We start from the raw sequence: 20,510 nt of genomic DNA, 5'->3' as shown, positions 1-20,510 counted from the left end.
GACTTGTGGGGCTCTGACCAGGTTCTGTTACCCAGAATCCTTTGCAAACCTCAAAATTTGGCTAAAAAAAAAATATATTTTCCTCACATTTCGGTGACAGAAAGTTCTGGAATCTGAGAGGAGCCACAAATTTCCTTCCACCCAGCGTTCCCCCAAGTCTCCCGATAAAAATGGTACCTCACTTGTGTGGGTAGGCCTAGCTCCCGCGACAGGATATGCCCCAAAACACAACGTGGACACATCACAGAAAACAGAGCTGTTTTTTGCAAAGTGCCTACCTGTAGATTTTAGCCTCTTGCTCAGCCGGCACCTAGGGAAACCTACCAAACCTGTGCATTTTTTTAAACTAGAGACCTAGTGGAATCCAAGATGGGGTGACTTGTGGGGCTCTAACCAGGTTCTGTTACCCAGAATCCTTTGCAAACCTCAAAATGTGGCTAAAAAAACACATTTTCCACATATTTCGGTGACAGAAAGTTCTGGAATCTGAGAGGAGCCACAAATTTCCTTCCAGCGTTCCCCCAAGTCTCCTGATAAAAATGATACCTCACTTGTGTGGGTAGGCCTAGCTCCCGCGACAGGATATGCCTCAAAACACAACATGGACACATCACAGAAAACAGAGCTGTTTTTTGCAAAGTGCCTACCTGTAGATTTTAGCCTCTTGCTCAGCCGGCACCTAGGGAAACCTACCAAACCTGTGCATTTTTGAAAACTAGAGACCTAGGGGAATCCAAGATGGGGTGACTTGTGGGGCTCTGACCAGGTTCTGTTACTCAGAATCCTTTGCAAACTTCCAAATTTGGCTAAAAAAACCCATTTTCCTCATATTTCGGTGACAGAAAGTTCTGGAATCTGAGAGGAGCCACAAATTTCCTTCCTCCCAGCGTTCCCCCAAGTCTCCCGATAAAAATGGTACCTCACTTGTGTGGGTAGGCCTAGCGCCCGCAACAGGATATGCCCCAAAACACAACGTGGACACATCACAGAAAATAGAGCTGTTTTTTTGCAAAGTGCCTACCTGTAGATTTTGGCCTCTTGCTCAGCCGGCACCTAGGGAAACCTACCAAACCTGTGCATTTTTGAAAACTAGCGACCTAGGGGAATCCAAGATGGGGTGACTTGTGGGGCTCTGACCAGGTTCTGTTACCCAGAATCCTTTGCAAACCTCAAAATTTGGCTAAAAAAAATAAATATTTTCCTCACATTTCGGTGACAGAAAGTTCTGGAATCTGAGAGGAGCCACAAATTTCCTTCCACCCAGCGTTCCCCCACATCTCCCGATAAAAATGGTACCTCACTTGTGTGGGTCGGCCTAGCTCCTGCGACAGGATATGCCCCAAAACACAACGTGGACACATCACAGAAAACAGAGCTGTTTTTTGCAAAGTGCCTACCTGTAGATTTTAGCCTCTTGCTCAGCCGGCACCTAGGGAAACCTACCAAACCTGTGCATTTTTTTAAACTAGAGACCTAGTGGAATCCAAGATGGGGTGACTTGTGGGGCTCTGACCAGGTTCTGTTACCCAGAATCCTTTGCAAACCTCAAAATGTGGCTAAAAAAACACATTTTCCTCATATTTCGGTGACAGAAAGTTCTTCAATCTGAGAGGAGCCACAAATTTCCTTCCAGCGTTCCCCCAAGTCTCCTGATAAAAATGATACCTCACTTGTGTGGGTAGGCCTAGCTCCCGCGACAGGATATGCCCCAAAACACAACGTGGACACATCACAGAAAACAGAGCTGTTTTTTGCAAAGTGCCTACCTGTAGATTTTAGCCTCTTGCTCAGCCGGCACCTAGGGAAACCTACCAAACCTGTGCATTTTTTTAAACTAGAGACCTAGTGGAATCCAAGATGGGTTGACTTGTGGGGCTCTGACCAGGTTCTGTTACCCAGAATCCTTTGCAAACCTCAAAATGTGGCTAAAAAAAAACATTTTCCTCATATTTCGGTGACAGAAAGTTCTGGAATCTGAGAGGAGCCACAAATTTCCTTCCAGCGTTCCCCCAAGTCTCCTGATAAAAATGATACCTCACTTGTGTGGGTAGGCCTAGCTCCCGCGACAGGATATGCCCCAAAACATAACGTGGACACATCACAGAAAACAGAGCTGTTTTTTGCAAAGTGCCTACCTGTAGATTTTAGCCTCTTGCTCAGCCGGCACCTAGGGAAACCTACTAAACCTGTGCATTTTTTTAAACTAGAGACCTAGTGGAATCCAAGATGGGGTGACTTGTGGGGCTCTGACCAGGTTCTGTTACCCAGAATCCTTTGCAAACCTCAAAATTTGGCTAAAAAAAATAAATATTTTCCTCACATTTGGGTGACAGAAAGTTCTAGAATCTGAGAGGAGCCACAAATTTCCTTCCACCCAGCGTTCCCCCAAGTCTCCTGATAAAAATGGTACCTCACTTGTGTGGGTAGGCCTAGCTCCCGCGACAGGATATGCCCCAAAACACAACGTGGACACATCACAGAAAACAGAGCTGTTTTTTGCAAAGTGCCTACCTGTAGATTTTAGCCTCTTGCTCAGCCGGCACCTAGGGAAACCTACCAAGCCTGTGCATTTTTTTAAACTAGAGACCTAGTGGAATCCAAGATGGGGTGACATGTGGGGCTCTGACCAGGTTCTGTTACCCAGAATCCTTTGCAAACCTCAAAATGTGGCTAAAAAAACACATTTTCCTCATATTTCGGTGACAGAAAGTTCTGGAATCTGAGAGGATCCACAAATTTCCTTCCAGCGTTCCCCCAAGTCTCCTGATAAAAATTATACCTCACTTGTGTGGGTAGGCCTAGCTCCCGCGACAGGATATGCCCCAAAACACAACGTGGACACATCACAGAAAACAGAGCTGTTTTTTGCAAAGTGCCTACCTGTAGATTTTAGCCTCTTGCTCAGCCGGCACCTAGGGAAACCTACCAAACCTGTTCATTTTTGAAAACTAGAGACCTAGGGGAATCCAAGATGGGGTGACTTGTGGGGCTCTGACCAGGTTCTGTTACTCAGAATCCTTTGCAAACTTAAAAATTTGGCTAAAAAAACACATTTTCCTCATATTTCGGTGACAGAAAGTTCTGGAATCTGAGAGGAGCCACAAATTTCCTTCCACCCAGCGTTCCCCCAAGTTTACCGATAAAAATGATACCTCACTTTTGTGGGTAGTCCTAGCGCCCGCAACAGGAAATGTCCCAAAACACAAAGTGGGCACATCCCATTTTTTGACAGAAAACAGAGCTGTTTTTTGCAAAGTGCCTACCTGTAGATTTTGGCCTCTTGCTCAGCCGGCACCTAGGGAAACCTACCAGACCTGTGCATTTTTGAAAACTAGAGACCTAGGGGAATCCAAGATGGGGTGACTTGTGGGGCTCTGACCAGGTTCTGTTACCCAGAATCCTTTGCAAACCTCAAAATTTGGCTAAAAAAACACATTTTCCTCATATTTCGGTGACAGAAAATTCTGGAATCTGAGAGGAGCCACAAATTTTCTTCCTCCCAGCGTTCCCCAAGTCTCCCGATAAAAATGATACCTCACTTGTGTGGGTAGTCCTAGCGCCAGCGACAGGAAATGTCCCAAAACACAAAGTGGGCACATCCCATTTTTTGACAGAAAACAGAGCTGTTTTTTGCAAAGTGCCTACCTGTAGATTTTGGCCTCTTGCTCAGCCGGCACCTAGGGAAACTTACCAAACCTGTGCATTTTTGAAAACTAGAGACCTAGGGGAATCCAAGATGGGGTGACTTGTGGGGCTCTGACCAGGTTCTGTTACCCAGAATCCTTTGCAAACCTCAAAATTTGGCTAAAAAAACACATTTTCCTCATATTTCGGTGACAGAAAGTTCTGGAATCTGAGAGGAGCCACAAATTTCCTTCCTCCCAGCGTTCCCCCAAGTCTCCCGATAAAAATGGTACCTCACTTGTGTGGGTAGGCCTAGCGCCCGCAACAGGATGTGCCCCAAAACACAACGTGGACACATCACAGAAAACAGAGCTGTTTTTTTGCAAAGTGCCTACCTGTAGATTTTGGCCTCTTGCTCAGACGGCACCTAGGGAAACCTACCAAACCTGTGCATTTTTCAAAACTAGAGACCTAGGGGAATCCAAGATGGGGTGACTTGTGGGGCTCTGACCAGGTTCTGTTACCCAGAATCCTTTGCAAACCTCAAAATTTGGCTAAAAAAAATAAATATTTTCCTCGCATTTCGGTGACAGAAAGTTCTGGAATCTGAGAGGAGCCACAAATTTCCTTCCACCCAGCGTTCCCCCAAGTCTCCCGATAAAAATTGTACCGCACTTGTGTGGGTAGCCCTAGCTCCCGCGACAGGATATGCCCCAAAACACAACGTGGACACATCACAGAAAACAGAGCTGTTTTTTGCAAAGTGCCTACCTGTAGATTTTAGCCTCTTGCTCAGCCGGCACCTAGGGAAACCTACTAAACCTGTGCATTTTTTAAAACTAGAGACCTAGTGGAATCCAAGATGGGGTGACTTGTGGGGCTCTGACCAGGTTCTGTTACCCAGAATCCTTTGCAAACCTCAAAATGTGGCTAAAAAAACACATTTTCCTCATATTTCGGTGACAGAAAGTTCTGGAATCTGAGAGGAGCCACAAATTTCCTTCCAGCGTTCCCCCAAGTCTCCTGATAAAAATGATACCTCACTTGTGTGGCTAGGCCTAGCTCCCACGACAGGATATGCCCCAAAACACAACGTGGACACATCACAGAAAACAGAGCTGTTTTTTGCAAAGTGCCTACCTGTAGATTTTAGCCTCTTGCTCAGCCGGCACCTAGGGAAACCTACCCAACCTGTGCATTTTTTAAAACTAGAGACCTAGTGGAATCCAAGATGGGGTGACTTGTGGGGCTCTGACCAGGTTCTGTTACCCAGAATCCCTTGCAAACCTCAAAATGTGGCTAAAAAAACACATTTTCCTCATATTTCGGTGACAGAAAGTTCTGGAATCTGAGAGGAGCCACAAATTTCCTTCCACCCAGCGTTCCCCCAAGTCTCCCGATAAAAATGATACCTCACTTGTGTGGGTAGTCCTAGCGCCCGCAACAGGAAATGTCCCAAAACACAAGTGGGCACATCCCATTTTTTGACAGAAAACAGAGCTGTTTTTTGCAAAGTGCCTACCTGTAGATTTTGGCCTCTTGCTCAGCCGGCACCTAGGGAAACCTACCAAACCTGTGCATTTATGAAAACTAGAGACCTAGGGGAATCCAAGATGGGGTGACTTGTGGGGCTCTGACCAGGTTCTGTTACCCAGAATCCTTTGCAAACCTCAGAATTTGGCTAAAAAAACACATTTTCCTCATATTTCGGTGACAGAAAGTTCTGGAATCTGAGAGGAGCCACAAATTTCCTTCCTCCCAGCGTTCCCCCAAGTCTCCCGATAAAAATGGTACCTCACTTGTGTGGGTAGGCCTAGCGCCCGCAACAGGATATGCCCCAAAACACAACGTGGACACATCACAGAAAACAGAGCTGTTTTTTTGCAAAGTGCCTACCTGTAGATTTTGGCCTCTTGCTCAGCCGGCACCTAGGGAAACCTACCAAACCTGTGCATTTTTGAAAACTAGAGACCTAGGGGAATCCAAGATGGGGTGACTTGTGGGGCTCTGACCAGGTTCTGTTACCCAGAATCCTTTGCAAACCTCAAAATTTGGCTAAAAAAAAAAAATATTTTCCTCACATTTCGGTGACAGAAAGTTCTGGAATCTGAGAGGAGCCACAAATTTCCTTCCACCCAGCGTTCCCCCAAGTCTCCCGATAAAAATGGTACCTCACTTGTGTGGGTAGGCCTAGCTCCCGCGACAGGATATGCCCCAAAACACAACGTGGACACATCACAGAAAACAGAGCTGTTTTTTGCAAAGTGCCTATCTGTAGATTTTAGCCTCTTGCTCAGCCGGCACCTAGGGAAACCTACCAAACCTGTGCATTTTTTTAAACTAGAGACCTAGTGGAATCCAAGATGGGGTGACTTGTGGGGCTCTGACCAGGTTCTGTTACCCAGAATCCTTTGCAAACCTCAAAATGTGGCTAAAAAAACACATTTTCCTCATATTTCGGTGACAGAAAGTTCTGGAATCTGAGAGGAGCCACAAATTTCCTTCCAGCGTTCCCCCAAGTCTCCTGATAAAAATGATACCTCACTTGTGTGGGTAGGCCTAGCTCCCGCGACAGGATATGCCTCAAAACAACATGGACACATCACAGAAAACAGAGCTGTTTTTTGCAAAGTGCCTACCTGTAGATTTTAGCCTCTTGCTCAGCCGGCACCTAGGGAAACCTACCAAACCTGTGCATTTTTGAAAACTAGAGACCTAGGGGAATCCAAGATGGGGTGACTTGTGGGGCTCTGACCAGGTTCTGTTACTCAGAATCCTTTGCAAACTTCCAAATTTGGCTAAAAAAACACATTTTCCTCATATTTCGGTGACAGAAAGTTCTGGAATCTGAGAGGAGCCACAAATTTCCTTCCACCCAGCGTTACCCCAATTCTCCCGATAAAAATGATACCTCACTTGTGTGGGTAGTCCTAGCGCCCGCAACAGGAAATGTCCCAAAACACAAGGTGGGCACATCCCATTTTTTGACAGAAAACAGAGCTGTTTTTTGCAAAGTGCCTACCTGTAGATTTTGGCCTCTTGCTCAGCCGGCACCTAGGGAAACCTACCAAACCTGTGCATTTTTGAAAACTAGAGACCTAGGGGAATCCAAGATGGGGTGACTTGTGGGGCTCTGACCAGGTTCTGTTACCCAGAATCCTTTGCAAACCTCAAAATTTGGCTAAAAAAACACATTTTCCTCGTATTTCGGTGACAGAAAGTTCTGGAATCTGAGAGGAGCCACAAATTTCCTTCCTCCCAGCGTTCCCCCTAGTCTCCCGATAAAAATGGTACCTCACTTGTGTGGGTAGGCCTAGCGCCCGCAACAGGAAATGTCCCAAAACACAACGTGGACACATCACAGAAAACAGAGCTTTTTTTTTGCAAAGTGCCTACCTGTAGATTTTGGCCTCTTGCTCAGCCGGCACCTAGGGAAACCTACCAAACCTGTGCATTTTTGAAAACTAGAGACCTAGGGGAATCCAAGATGGGGTGACTTGTGGGGCTCTGACCAGGTTCTGTTACCCAGAATCCTTTGCAAACCTCAAAATTTGGCTAAAAAAAATAAATATTTTCCTCACATTTCGGTGACAGAAAGTTCTGGAATCTGAGAGGAGCCACAAATTTCCTTCCACCCAGCGTTCCCCCAAGTCTCCCGATAAAAATGGATCCTCACTTGTGTGGGTAGGCCTAGCTCCCGCGACAGGATATGCCCCAAAACACAACGTGGACACATCACAGAAAACAGAGCTGTTTTTTTGCAAAGTGCCTACCTGTAGATTTTGGCCTCTTGCTCAGCCGGCACCTAGGGAAACCTACCAAACCTGTGCATTTTTTAAAACTAGAGACCTAGGGGAATCCAAGATGGGGTGACTTGTGGGGCTCTGACCAGGTTCTGTTACCCAGAATCCTTTGCAAACCTCAGAATTTGGCTAAAAAAACACATTTTCCTCATATTTCGGTGACAGAAAGTTCTGGAATCTGAGAGGAGCCACAAATTTCCTTCCAGCGTTCCCCCAAGTCTCCTGATAAAAATGATACCTCACTTGTGTGGGTAGGCCTAGCTCCCGCGACAGGATATGCCCCAAAACACAACGTGGACACATCACAGAAAACAGAGCTGTTTTTTGCAAAGTGCCTACCTGTAGATTTTAGCCTCTTGCTCAGCCGGCACCTAGGGAAACCTACCAAACCTGTGCATTTTTTTAAACTAGAGACCTAGTGGAATCCAAGATGGGGTGACTTGTGGGGCTCTGACCAGGTTCTGTTACCCAGAATCCTTTGCAAACCTCAAAATGTGGCTAAAAAAACAAATTTTCCTCATATTTCCGTGACAGAAAGTTCTGGAATCTGAGAGGAGCCACAAATTTCCTTCCAGCGTTCCCCCAAGTCTCCTGATAAAAATGATACCTCACTTGTGTGGGTAGGCCTAGCGCCCGTGACAGGAAATGTCCCAAAACACAAAGTGGGCACATCCCATTTTTTGACAGAAAACAGAGCTGTTTTTTGCAAAGTGCCTACCTGTAGATTTTGGCCTCTTGCTCAGCCGGCACCTAGGGAAACCTACCAAACCTGTGCATTTTTGAAAACTAGAGACCTAGGGGAATCCAAGATGGGGTGACTTGTGGGGCTCTGACCAGGTTCTGTTACTCAGAATCCTTTGCAAACTTCAAAATTTGGCTAAAAAAACACATTTTCCTCATATTTCGGTGACAGAAAGTTCTGGAATCTGAGAGGAGCCACAAATTTCCTTCCTCCCAGCGTTCCCCCAAGTCTCCCGATAAAAATGGTACCTCACTTGTGTGGGTAGGCCTAGCGCCCGCGACAGGATATGCCCCAAAACACAACATGGACACATCACAGAAAACAGAGCTGTTTTTTGCAAAGTGCCTACCTGTAGATTTTAGCCTCTTGCTCAGCCGGCACCTAGGGAAAAATACCAAACCTGTGCATTTTTGAAAACTAGAGACCTAGGGGAATCCAAGATGGGGTGACTTGTGGGGCTCTGACCAGGTTCTGTTACTCAGAATCCTTTGCAAACTTCCAAATTTGGCTAAAAAAACAAATTTTCCTCATATTTCGGTGACAGAAAGTTCTGGAATCTGAGAGGAGCCACAAATTTCCACCCAGCGTTCCCCCAAGTCTCCCGATAAAAATGATACCTCACTTGTGTGGGTAGTCCTAGCGCCCGCAACAGGAAATGTCCCAAAACACAAAGTGGGCACATCCCATTTTTTGACAGAAAACAGAGCTGTTTTTTGCAAAGTGCCTACCTGTAGATTTTGGCCTCTTGCTCAGCCGGCACCTAGGGAAACCTACCAAACCTGTGCATTTTTGAAAACTAGAGACCTAGGGGAATCCAAGATGGGGTGACTTGTGGGGCTCTGACCAGGTTCTGTTACCCAGAATCCTTTGCAAACCTCAAAATTTGGCTAAAAAAACACATTTTCCTCATATTTCGGTGACAGAAAGTTCTGGAATCTGAGAGGAGCCACAAATTTTCTTCCACCCAGCGTTCCCCAAGTCTCCCGATAAAAATGATACCTCACTTGTGTGGGTAGTCCTAGCGCCCGCGACAGGAAATGTCCCAAAACACAAAGTGGGCACATCCCATTTTTTGACAGAAAACAGAGCTGTTTTTTGCAAAGTGCCTACCTGTAGATTTTGGCCTCTTGCTCAGCCGGCACCTAGGGAAACCTACCAAACCTGTGCATTTTTTAAAACTAGAGACCTAGGGGAATCCAAGATGGGGTGACTTGTGGGGCTCTGACCAGGTTCTGTTACCCAGAATCCTTTGCAAACCTCAGAATTTGGCTAAAAAAACACATTTTCCTCATATTTCGGTGACAGAAAGTTCTGGAATCTGAGAGGAGCCACAAATTTCCTTCCTCCCAGCTTTCCCCCTAGTCTCCCGATAAAAATGGTACCTCACTTGTGTGGGTAGGCCTAGCGCCCGCAACAGGATATGCCCCAAAACACAACGTGGACACATCACAGAAAACAGAGCTGTTTTTTTGCAAAGTGCCTACCTGTAGATTTTGGCCTCTTGCTCAGCCGGCACCTAGGGAAACCTACCAAACCTGTGCATTTTTGAAAACTAGAGACCTAGGGGAATCCAAGATGGGGTGACTTGTGGGGCTCTGACCAGGTTCTGTTACCCAGAATCCTTTGCAAACCTCAAAATTTGGCTAAAAAAAATAAATATTTTCCTCACATTTCGGTGACAGAAAGTTCTGGAATCTGAGAGGAGCCACAAATTTCCTTCCACCCAGCGTTCCCCCAAGTCTCCCGATAAAAATGGTACCTCACTTGTGTGGGTAGGCCTAGCTCCCGCGATAGGATATGCCCCAAAACACAACGTGGACACATCACAGAAAACAGAGCAGTTTTTTGCAAAGTGCCTACCTGTAGATTTTAGCCTCTTGCTCAGCCGGCACCTAGGGAAACCTACCAAACCTGTGCATTTTTTTAAACTAGAGACCTAGTGGAATCCAAGATGGGGTGACTTGTGGGGCTCTGACCAGGTTCTGTTACCCAGAATCCTTTGCAAACCTCAAAATGTGGCTAAAAAAACACATTTTCCTCATATTTCGGTGACAGAAAGTTCTGGAATCTGAGAGGAGCCACAAATTTCCTTCCAGCGTTCCCCCAAGTCTCCTGATAAAAATGATACCTCACTTGTGTGGGTAGGCCTAGCTCCCGCGACAGGATATGCCCCAAAACACAACATGGACACATCACAGAAAACAGAGCTGTTTTTTGCAAAGTGCCTACCTGTAGATTTTAGCCTCTTGCTCAGCCGGCACCTAGGGAAACCTACCAAACCTGTGCATTTTTGAAAACTAGAGACCTAGGGGAATCCAAGATGGGGTGACTTGTGGGGCTCTGACCAGGTTCTGTTACTCAGAATCCTTTGCAAACTTCCAAATTTGGCTAAAAAAACACATTTTCCTCATATTTCGGTGACAGAAAGTTCTGGAATCTGAGAGGAGCCACAAATTTCCTTCCAGCGTTCCCCCAAGTCTCCTGATAAAAATGATACCTCACTTGTGTGGCTAGGCCTAGCTCCCACGACAGGATATGCCCCAAAACACAACGTGGACACATCACAGAAAACAGAGCTGTTTTTTGCAAAGTGCCTACCTGTAGATTTTAGCCTCTTGCTCAGCCGGCACCTAGGGAAACCTACCAAACCTGTGCATTTTTTTAAACTAGAGACCTAGTGGAATCCAAGATGGGGTGACTTGTGGGGCTCTGACCAGGTTCTGTTACCCAGAATCCTTTGCAAACCTCAAAATGTGGCTAAAAAAACACATTTTCCTCATATTTCGGTGACAGAAAGTTCTGGAATCTGAGAGGAGCCACAAATTTCCTTCCACCCAGCGTTCCCCCAAGTCTCCCGATAAAAATGATACCTCACTTGTGTGGGTAGTCCTAGCGCCCGCAACAGGAAATGTCCCAAAACACAAAGTGGGCACATCCCATTTTTTGACAGAAAACAGAGCTGTTTTTTGCAAAGTGCCTACCTGTAGATTTTGGCCTCTTGCTCAGCCGGCACCTAGGGAAACCTACCAAACCTGTGCATTTTTGAAAACTAGAGACCTAGGGGAATCCAAGATGGGGTGACTTGAGGGGCTCTGACCAGGTTCTGTTACCCAGAATCATTGGCAAACCTCAAAATTTGGCTAAAAAAACAAATTTTCCTCATATTTCGGTGACAGAAAGTTCTGGAATCTGAGAGGAGCCACAAATTTCCTTCCACCCAGCGTTCCCCCAAGTCTCCCGATAAAAATGATACCTCACTTGTGTGGGTAGTCCTAGCGCCCACAACAGGAAATGTCCCAAAACACAAAGTGGGCACATCCCATTTTTTGACAGAAAACAGATTGTTTTTTGCAAAGTGCCTACCTGTAGATTTTGGCCTCTAGCTCAGCCGGCACCTAGGGAAACCTACCAAACCTGTGCATTTTTGAAAACTAGAGACCTAGGGGAATCCAAGATGGGGTGACTTGTGGGGCTCTGACCAGGTTCTGTTACCCAGAATCCTTTGCAAACCTCAAAGTTTGGCTAAAAAAACAAATTTTCCTCATATTTCGGTGACAGAAAGTTCTGGAATCTGAGAGGAGCCACAAATTTCCTTCCACCCAGCGTTCCCCCAAGTCTCCCGATAAAAATGATACCTCACTTGTGTGGGTAGTCCTAGCGCCCACGACAGGAAATGTCCCAAAACACAAAGTGGGCACATCCCATTTTTTGACAGAAAACAGATTGTTTTTTGCAAAGTGCCTACCTGTAGATTTTGGCCTCTAGCTCAGCCGGCACCTAGGGAAACCTACCAAACCTGTGCATTTTTGAAAACTAGAGACCTAGTGGAATCCAAGATGGGGTGACTTGTGGGGCTCTGACCAGGTTCTGTTACCCAGAATCCTTTGCAAACCTCAAAATGTGGCTAAAAAAACACATTTTCCTCATATTTCGGTGACAGAAAGTTCTGGAATCTGAGAGGAGCCACAAATTTCCTTCCAGCGTTCCCCCAAGTCTCCTGATAAAAATGATACCTCACTTGTGTGGGTAGGCCTAGCTCCCGCGACAGGATATGCCTCAAAACACAACATGGACACATCACAGAAAACAGAGCTGTTTTTTGCAAAGTGCCTACCTGTAGATTTTAGCCTCTTGCTCAGCCGGCACCTAGGGAAACCTACCAAACCTGTGCATTTTTGAAAACTAGAGACCTAGGGGAATCCAAGATGGGGTGACTTGTGGGGCTCTGACCAGGTTCTGTTACTCAGAATCCTTTGCAAACTTCCAAATTTGGCTAAAAAAACACATTTTCCTCATATTTCGGTGACAGAAAGTTCTGGAATCTGAGAGGAGCCACAAATTTCCTTCCACCCAGCGTTACCCCAATTCTCCCGATAAAAATGATACCTCACTTGTGTGGGTAGTCCTAGCGCCCGCAACAGGAAATGTCCCAAAACACAACGTGGACACATCACAGAAAACAGAGCTGTTTTTTGCAAAGTGCCTACCTGTAGATTTTAGCCTCTTGCTCAGCCGGCACCTTTGGAAACCTACCAAACCTGTGCATTTTTGAAAACTAGAGACCTAGTGGAATCCAAGATGGGGTGACTTGTGGGGCTCTGACCAGGTTCTGTTACCCAGAATCCTTTGCAAACCTCAAAATTTGGCTAAAAAAAAATAATATTTTCCTCACATTTCGGTGATAGAAAGTTCTGGAATCTGAGAGGAGCCACAAATTTCCTTCCACCCAGCGTTCCCCCAAGTCTCCCGATAAAAATGGTACCTCACTTGTGTGGGTAGGCCTAGCTCCCGCGACAGGATATGCCCCAAAACACAACGTGGACACATCACAGAAAACAGAGCTGTTTTTAGCAAAGTGCCTACCTGTAGATTTTAGCCTCTTGCTCAGCCGGCACCTTTGGAAACCTACCAAACCTGTGCATTTTTGAAAACTAGAGACCTAGTGGAATCCAAGATGGGGTGACTTGTGGGGCTCTGACCAGGTTCTGTTACCCAGAATCCTTTGCAAACCTCAAAATTTGGCTAAAAAAACAAATTTTCCTCATATTTCGGTGACAGAAAGTTCTGGAATCTGAGAGGAGCCACAAATTTCCTTCCTCCCAGTGTTCCCCCAAGTCTCCCGATAAAAATGGTACCTCACTTGTGTGGGTAGGCCTAGCGCCCGCAACAGGATATGCCCCAAAACACAACGTGGACACATCACAGAAAACAGAGCTGTTTTTTTGCAAAGTGCCTACCTGTAGATTTTGGCCTCTTGCTCAGCCGGCACCTAGGGAAACCTACCAAACCTGTGCATTTTTGAAAACTAGAGACCTAGGGGAATCCAAGATGGGGTGACTTGTGGGGCTCTGACCAGGTTCTGTTACCCAGAATCCTTTGCAAACCTCAAAATGTGGCTAAAAAAACACATTTTCCTAATATTTCGGTGACAGAAAGTTCTGGAATCTGAGAGGAGCCACAAATTTCCTTCCTCCCAGCGTTCCCCCAAGTCTCCCGATAAAAATGGTACCTCACTTGTGTGGGTAGGCCTAGCGCCCGCAACAGGATATGCCCCAAAACACAACGTGGACACATCACAGAAAACAGAGCTGTTTTTTTGCAAAGTGCCTACCTGTAGATTTTGGCCTCTTGCTCAGCCGGCACCTAGGGAAACCTACCAAACCTGTGCATTTTTGAAAACTAGAGACCTAGGGGAATCCAAGATGGGGTGACTTGTGGGGCTCTGACCAGGTTCTGTTACCCAGAATCCTTTGCAAACCTCAAAATTTGGGTAAAAAAAATAAATATTTTCCTCACATTTCGGTGACAGAAAGTTCTGGAATCTGAGAGGAGCCACAAATTTCCTTCCACCCAGCGTTCCCCCAAGTCTCCCGATAAAAATGGTACCTCACTTGTGTGGGTAGGCCTAGCTCCCGCGACAGGATATGCCCCAAAACACAACGTGGACACATCACAGAAAACAGAGCTGTTTTTTGCAAAGTGCCTACCTGTAGATTTTAGCCTCTTGCTCAGCCGGCACCTAGGGAAACCTACAAAACCTGTGCATTTTTTTAAACTAGAGACCTAGTGGAATCCAAGATGGGGTGACTTGTGGGGCTCTGACCAGGTTCTGTTACCCAGAATCCTTTGCAAACCTCAAAATGTGGCTAAAAAAACACATTTTCCTCATATTTCGGTGACAGAAAGTTCTGGAATCTGAGAGGAGCCTCAAATTTCCTTCCAGCGTTCCCCCAAGTCTCCTGATAAAAATGATACCTCACTTGTGTGGGTAGGCCTAGCTCCCGCGTCAGGATATGCCCCAAAACACAACATGGACACATCACAGACAACAGAGCTGTTTTTTGCAAAGTGCCTACCTGTAGATTTTAGCCTCTTGCTCAGCCGGCACCTAGGGAAACCTACCAAACCTGTGCATTTTTGAAAACTAGAGACCTAGGGGAATCCAAGATGGGGTGACTTGTGGGGCTCTGACCAGGTTCTGTTACTCAGAATCCTTTGCAAACTTCCAAATTTGGCTAAAAAAACACATTTTCCTCATATTTCGGTGACAGAAAGTTCTGGAATCTGAGAGGAGCCACAAATTTCCTTCCAGCGTTCCCCCAAGTCTCCTGATAAAAATGATACCTCACTTGTGTGGCTAGGCCTAGCTCCCACGACAGGATATGCCCCAAAACACAACGTGGACACATCACAGAAAACAGAGCTGTTTTTTGCAAAGTGCCTACCTGTAGATTTTAGCCTCTTGCTCAGCCGGCACCTAGGGAAACCTACCAAACCTGTGCATTTTTTTAAACTAGAGACCTAGTGGAATCCAAGATGGGGTGACTTGTGGGGCTCTGACCAGGTTCTGTTACCCAGAATCCTTTGCAAACCTCAAAATGTGGCTAAAAAAACACATTTTCCTCATATTTCGGTGACAGAAAGTTCTGGAATCTGAGAGGAGCCACAAATTTCCTTCCACCCAGCGTTCCCCCAAGTCTCCCGATAAAAATGATACCTCACTTGTGTGGGTAGTCCTAGCGCCCGCAACAGGAAATGTCCCAAAACACAAAGTGGGCACATCCCATTTTTTGACAGAAAACAGAGCTGTTTTTTGCAAAGTGCCTACCTGTAGATTTTGGCCTCTTGCTCAGCCGGCACCTAGGGAAACCTACCAAACCTGTGCATTTTTGAAAACTAGAGACCTAGGGGAATCCAAGATGGGGTGACTTGTGGGGCTCTGACCAGGTTCTGTTACCCAGAATCATTGGCAAACCTCAAAATTTGGCTAAAAAAACAAATTTTCCTCATATTTCGGTGACAGAAAGTTCTGGAATCTGAGAGGAGCCACAAATTTCCTTCCACCCAGCGTTCCCCCAAGTCTCCCGATAAAAATTATACCTCACTTGTGTGGGTAGTCCTAGCGCCCACAACAGGAAATGTCCCAAAACACAAAGTGGGCACATCCCATTTTTTGACAGAAAACAGATTGTTTTTTGCAAAGTGCCTACCTGTAGATTTTGGCCTCTAGCTCATCCGGCACCTAGGGAAACCTACCAAACCTGTGCATTTTTGAAAACTAGAGACCTAGGGGAATCCAAGATGGGGTGACTTGTGGGGCTCTGACCAGGTTCTGTTACCCAGAATCCTTTGCAAACCTCAAAGTTTGGCTAAAAAAACAAATTTTCCTCATATTTCGGTGACAGAAAGTTCTGGAATCTGAGAGGAGCCACAAATTTCCTTCCACCCAGCGTTCCCCCAAGTCTCCCGATAAAAATGATACCTCACTTGTGTGGGTAGTCCTAGCGCCCACGACAGGAAATGTCCCAAAACACAAAGTGGGCACATCCCATTTTTTGAGAGAAAACAGATTGTTTTTTGCAAAGTGCCTACCTGTAGATTTTGGCCTCTAGCTCAGCCGGCACCTAGGGAAACCTACCAAACCTGTGCATTTTTGAAAACTAGAGACCTAGGGGAATCCAAGATGGGGTGACTTGTGGGGCTCTGACCAGGTTCTGTTACCCAGAATCCTTTGCAAACCTCAAAATTTGGCTAAAAAAAATTAATATTTTCCTCACATTTCGGTGATAGAAAGTTCTGGAATCTGAGAGGAGCCACAAATTTCCTTCCACCCAGCGTTCCCCCAAGTCTCCCGATAAAAATGATACCTCACTTGTGTGGGTAGTCCTAGCGCCCACGACAGGAAATGTCCCAAAACACAAAGTGGGCACATCCCATTTTTTGACAGAAAACAGATTGTTTTTTGCAAAGTGCCTACCTGTAGATTTTGGCCTCTAGCTCAGCCGGCACCTAGGGAAACCTACCAAACCTGTGCATTTTTGAAAACTAGAGACCTAGGGGAATCCAAGATGGGGTGACTTGTGGGGCTCTGACCAGGTTCTGTTACCCAGAATCCTTTGCAAACCTCAAAATTTGGCTAAAAAAAATTAATATTTTCCTCACATTTCGGTGATAGAAAGTTCTGGAATCTGAGAGGAGCCACAAATTTCCTTCCACCCAGCGTTCCCCCAAGTCTCCCGATAAAAATGGTACCTCACTTGTGTGGGTAGGCCTAGCTCCCGCGACAGGATATGCCCCAAAACACAACGTGGACACATCACAGAAAACAGAGCTGTTTTTTGCAAAGTGCCTACCTGTAGATTTTAGCCTCTTGCACAGCCGGCACCTTTGGAAACCTACCAAACCTGTGCATTTTTGAAAACTAGAGACCTAGTGGAATCCAAGATGGGGTGACTTGTGGGGCTCTGACCAGGTTCTGTTACCCAGAATCCTTTGCAAACCTCAAAATTTGGCTAAAAAAACACATTTTCCTCATATTTCGGTGACAGAAAGTTCTGGAATCTGAGAGGAGCCACAAATTTCCTTCCTCCCAGTGTTCCCCCAAGTCTCCCGATAAAAATGGTACCTCACTTGTGTGGGTAGGCCTAGCGCCCGCAACAGGATATGCCCCAAAACACAACGTGGACACATCACAGAAAACAGAGCTGTTTTTTTGCAAAGTGCCTACCTGTAGATTTTGGCCTCTTGCTCAGCCGGCACCTAGGGAAACCTACCAAACCTGTGCATTTTTTAAAACTAGAGACCTAGGGGAATCCAAGATGGGGTGATTTGTGGGGCTCTGACCAGGTTCTGTTACCCAGAATCCTTTGCAAACCTCAAAATGTGGCTAAAAAAACACATTTTCCTAATATTTCGGTGACAGAAAGTTCTGGAATCTGAGAGGAGCCACAAATTTCCTTCCAGCGTTCCCCCAAGTCTCCTGATAAAAATGATACCTCACTTGTGTGGCTAGGCCTAGCTCCCGCGACAGGATATGCCCCAAAACACAACGTGGACACATCACAGAAAACAGAGCTGTTTTTTGCAAAGTGCCTACCTGTAGATTTTAGCCTCTTGCTCAGCCGGCACCTAGGGAAACCTACCAAGCCTGTGCATTTTTTTAAACTAGAGACCTAGTGGAATCCAAGATGGGGTGACTTGTGGGGCTCTGACCAGGTTCTGTTACCCAGAATCCTTTGCAAACCTCAAAATGTGGCTAAAAAAACACATTTTCCTCATATTTCGGTGACAGAAAGTTCTGGAATCTGAGAGGATCCACAAATTTCCTTCCAGTGTTCCCCCAAGTCTCCTGATAAAAATGATACCTCACTTGTGTGGGTAGGCCTAGCTCCCGCGACAGGATATGCCCCAAAACACAACGTGGACACATCACAGAAAACAGAGCTGTTTTTTGCAAAGTGCCTACCTGTAGATTTTAGCCTCTTGCTCAGCCGGCACCTAGGGAAACCTACCAAACCTATGCATTTCTGACAACTAGAGACCTAGGGGAATCCAAGATGGGGTGACTTGTGGGGCTCTGACCAGGTTCTGTTACTCAGAATCCTTTGCAAACTTAAAAATTTGGCAAAAAAAACACATTTTCCTCATATTTCGGTGACAGAAAGTTCTGGAATCTGAGAGGAGCCACAAATTTCCTTCCACCCAGCGTTCCCCCAAGTCTCCCGATAAAAATGATACCTCACTTGTGTGGGTAGTCCTAGCGCCCGCAACAGGAAATGTCCCAAAACACAAAGTGGGCACATCCCATTTTTTGACAGAAAACAGAGCTGTTTTTTGCAAAGTGCCTACCTGTAGATTTTGGCCTCTTGCTCAGCCGGCACCTAGGGAGACCTACCAAACCTGTGCATTTTTGAAAACTAGAGACCTAGGGGAATCCAAGATGGGGTGACTTGAGGGTCTCTGACCAGGTTCTGTTACCCAGAATCATTGGCAAACCTCAAAATTTGGCTAAAAAAACACATTTTCCTCATATTTCGGTGACAGAAAGTTCTGGAATCAGAGAGGTGCCACAAATTTTCTTCCACCCAGCGTTCCCCAAGTCTCCCGATAAAAATGATACCTCACTTCTGTGGGTAGTCCTAGCGCCCGCGACAGGAAATGTCCCAAAACACAAAGTGGGCACATCCCATTTTTTGACAGAAAACAGAGCTGTTTTTTGCAAAGTGCCTACCTGTAGATTTTGGCCTCTTGCTCAGCCGGCACCTAGGGAAACCTACCAAACCTGTGCATTTTTGAAAACTAGAGACCTAGGGGAATCCAAGATGGGGTGACTTGTGGGGCTCTGACCAGGTTCTGTTACCCAGAATCCTTTGCAAACCTCAAAATTTGGCTAAAAAAACACATTTTACTCATATTTCGGTGACAGAAAGTTCTGGAATCTGAGAGGAGCCACAAATTTCCTTCCTCCCAGCGTTTCCCCAAGCCTCCCGATAAAAATGGTACCTCACTTGTGTGGGTAGGCCTAGCGCCCGCAACAGGATGTGCCCCAAAACACAACATGGACACATCACAGAAAACAGAGCTGTTTTTTTGCAAAGTGCCTACCTGTAGATTTTGGCCTCTTGCTCAGACGGCACCTAGGGAAACCTACCAAACCTGTGCATTTTTTAAAACTAGAGACCTAGGGGAATCCAAGATGGGGTGACTTGTGGGGCTCTGACCAGGTTCTGTTACCCAGAATCCTTTGCAAACCTCAAAATTTGGCTAAAAAAAATAAATATTTTCCTCGCATTTCGGTGACAGAAAGTTCTGGAATCTGAGAGGAGCCACAAATTTCCTTCCACCCAGCGTTCCCCCAAGTCTCCCGATAAAAATGGTACCTCACTTGTGTGGGTAGCCCTAGCTCCCGCGACAGGATATGCCCCAAAACACAACGTGGACACATCACAGAAAACAGAGCTGTTTTTTGCAAAGTGCCTACCTGTAGATTTTAGCCTCTTGCTCAGCCGGCACCTAGGGAAACCTACCAAACCTGTGCATTTTTTAAAACTAGAGACATAGTGGAATCCAAGATGGGGTGACTTGTGGGGCTCTGACCAGGTTCTGTTACCCAGAATCCTTTGCAAACCTCAAAATGTGGCTAAAAAAACACATTTTCCTCATATTTCGGTGACAGAAAGTTCTGGAATCTGAGAGGAGCCACAAATTTCCTTCCAGCGTTCCCCCAAGTCTCCTGATAAAAATGATACCTCACTTGTGTGGCTAGGCCTAGCTCCCACGACAGGATATGCCCCAAAACACAACGTGGACACATCACAGAAAACAGAGCTGTTTTTTGCAAAGTGCCTACCTGTAGATTTTAGCCTCTTGCTCAGCCGGCACCTAGGGAAACCTACCAAACCTGTGCATTTTTTTAAACTAGAGACCTAGTGGAATCCACGATGGGGTGACTTGTGGGGCTCTGACCAGGTTCTGTTACCCAGAATCCTTTGCAAACCTCAAAATGTGGCTAAAAAAACACATTTTCCTCATATTTCGGTGACAGAAAGTTCTGGAATCTGAGAGGAGCCACAAATTTCCTTCCACCCAGCGTTCCCCCAAGTCTCCCGATAAAAATGATACCTCACTTGTGTGGGTAGTCCTAGCGCCCGCAACAGGAAATGTCCCAAAACACAAAGTGGGCACATCCCATTTTTTGACAGAAAACAGAGCTGTTTTTTGCAAAGTGCCTACCTGTAGATTTTGGCCTCTTGCTCAGCCGGCACCTAGGGAAACCTACCAAACCTGTGCATTTTTTAAAACTAGAGACCTAGGGGAATCCAAGATGGGGTGACTTGTGGGGCTCTGACCAGGTTCTGTTACCCAGAATCCTTTGCAAACCTCAAAATTTGGCTAAAAAAACACATTTTCCTCATATTTCGGTGACAGAAAGTTCTGGAATCTGAGAGGAGCCACAAATTTTCTTCCACCCAGCGTTCCCCAAGTGTCCCGATAAAAATGATACCTCACTTGTGTGGGTAGTCCTAGCGCCCGCGACAGGAAATGTCCCAAAACACAAAGTG

Source organism: Pleurodeles waltl, chromosome 1_1 (genome assembly GCF_031143425.1).
Source record: "Pleurodeles waltl isolate 20211129_DDA chromosome 1_1, aPleWal1.hap1.20221129, whole genome shotgun sequence".
In the NCBI taxonomy this organism is placed as follows: Eukaryota; Metazoa; Chordata; class Amphibia; order Caudata; family Salamandridae; genus Pleurodeles; species Pleurodeles waltl.
Note: the sequence above shows the minus strand (reverse complement) of the source record.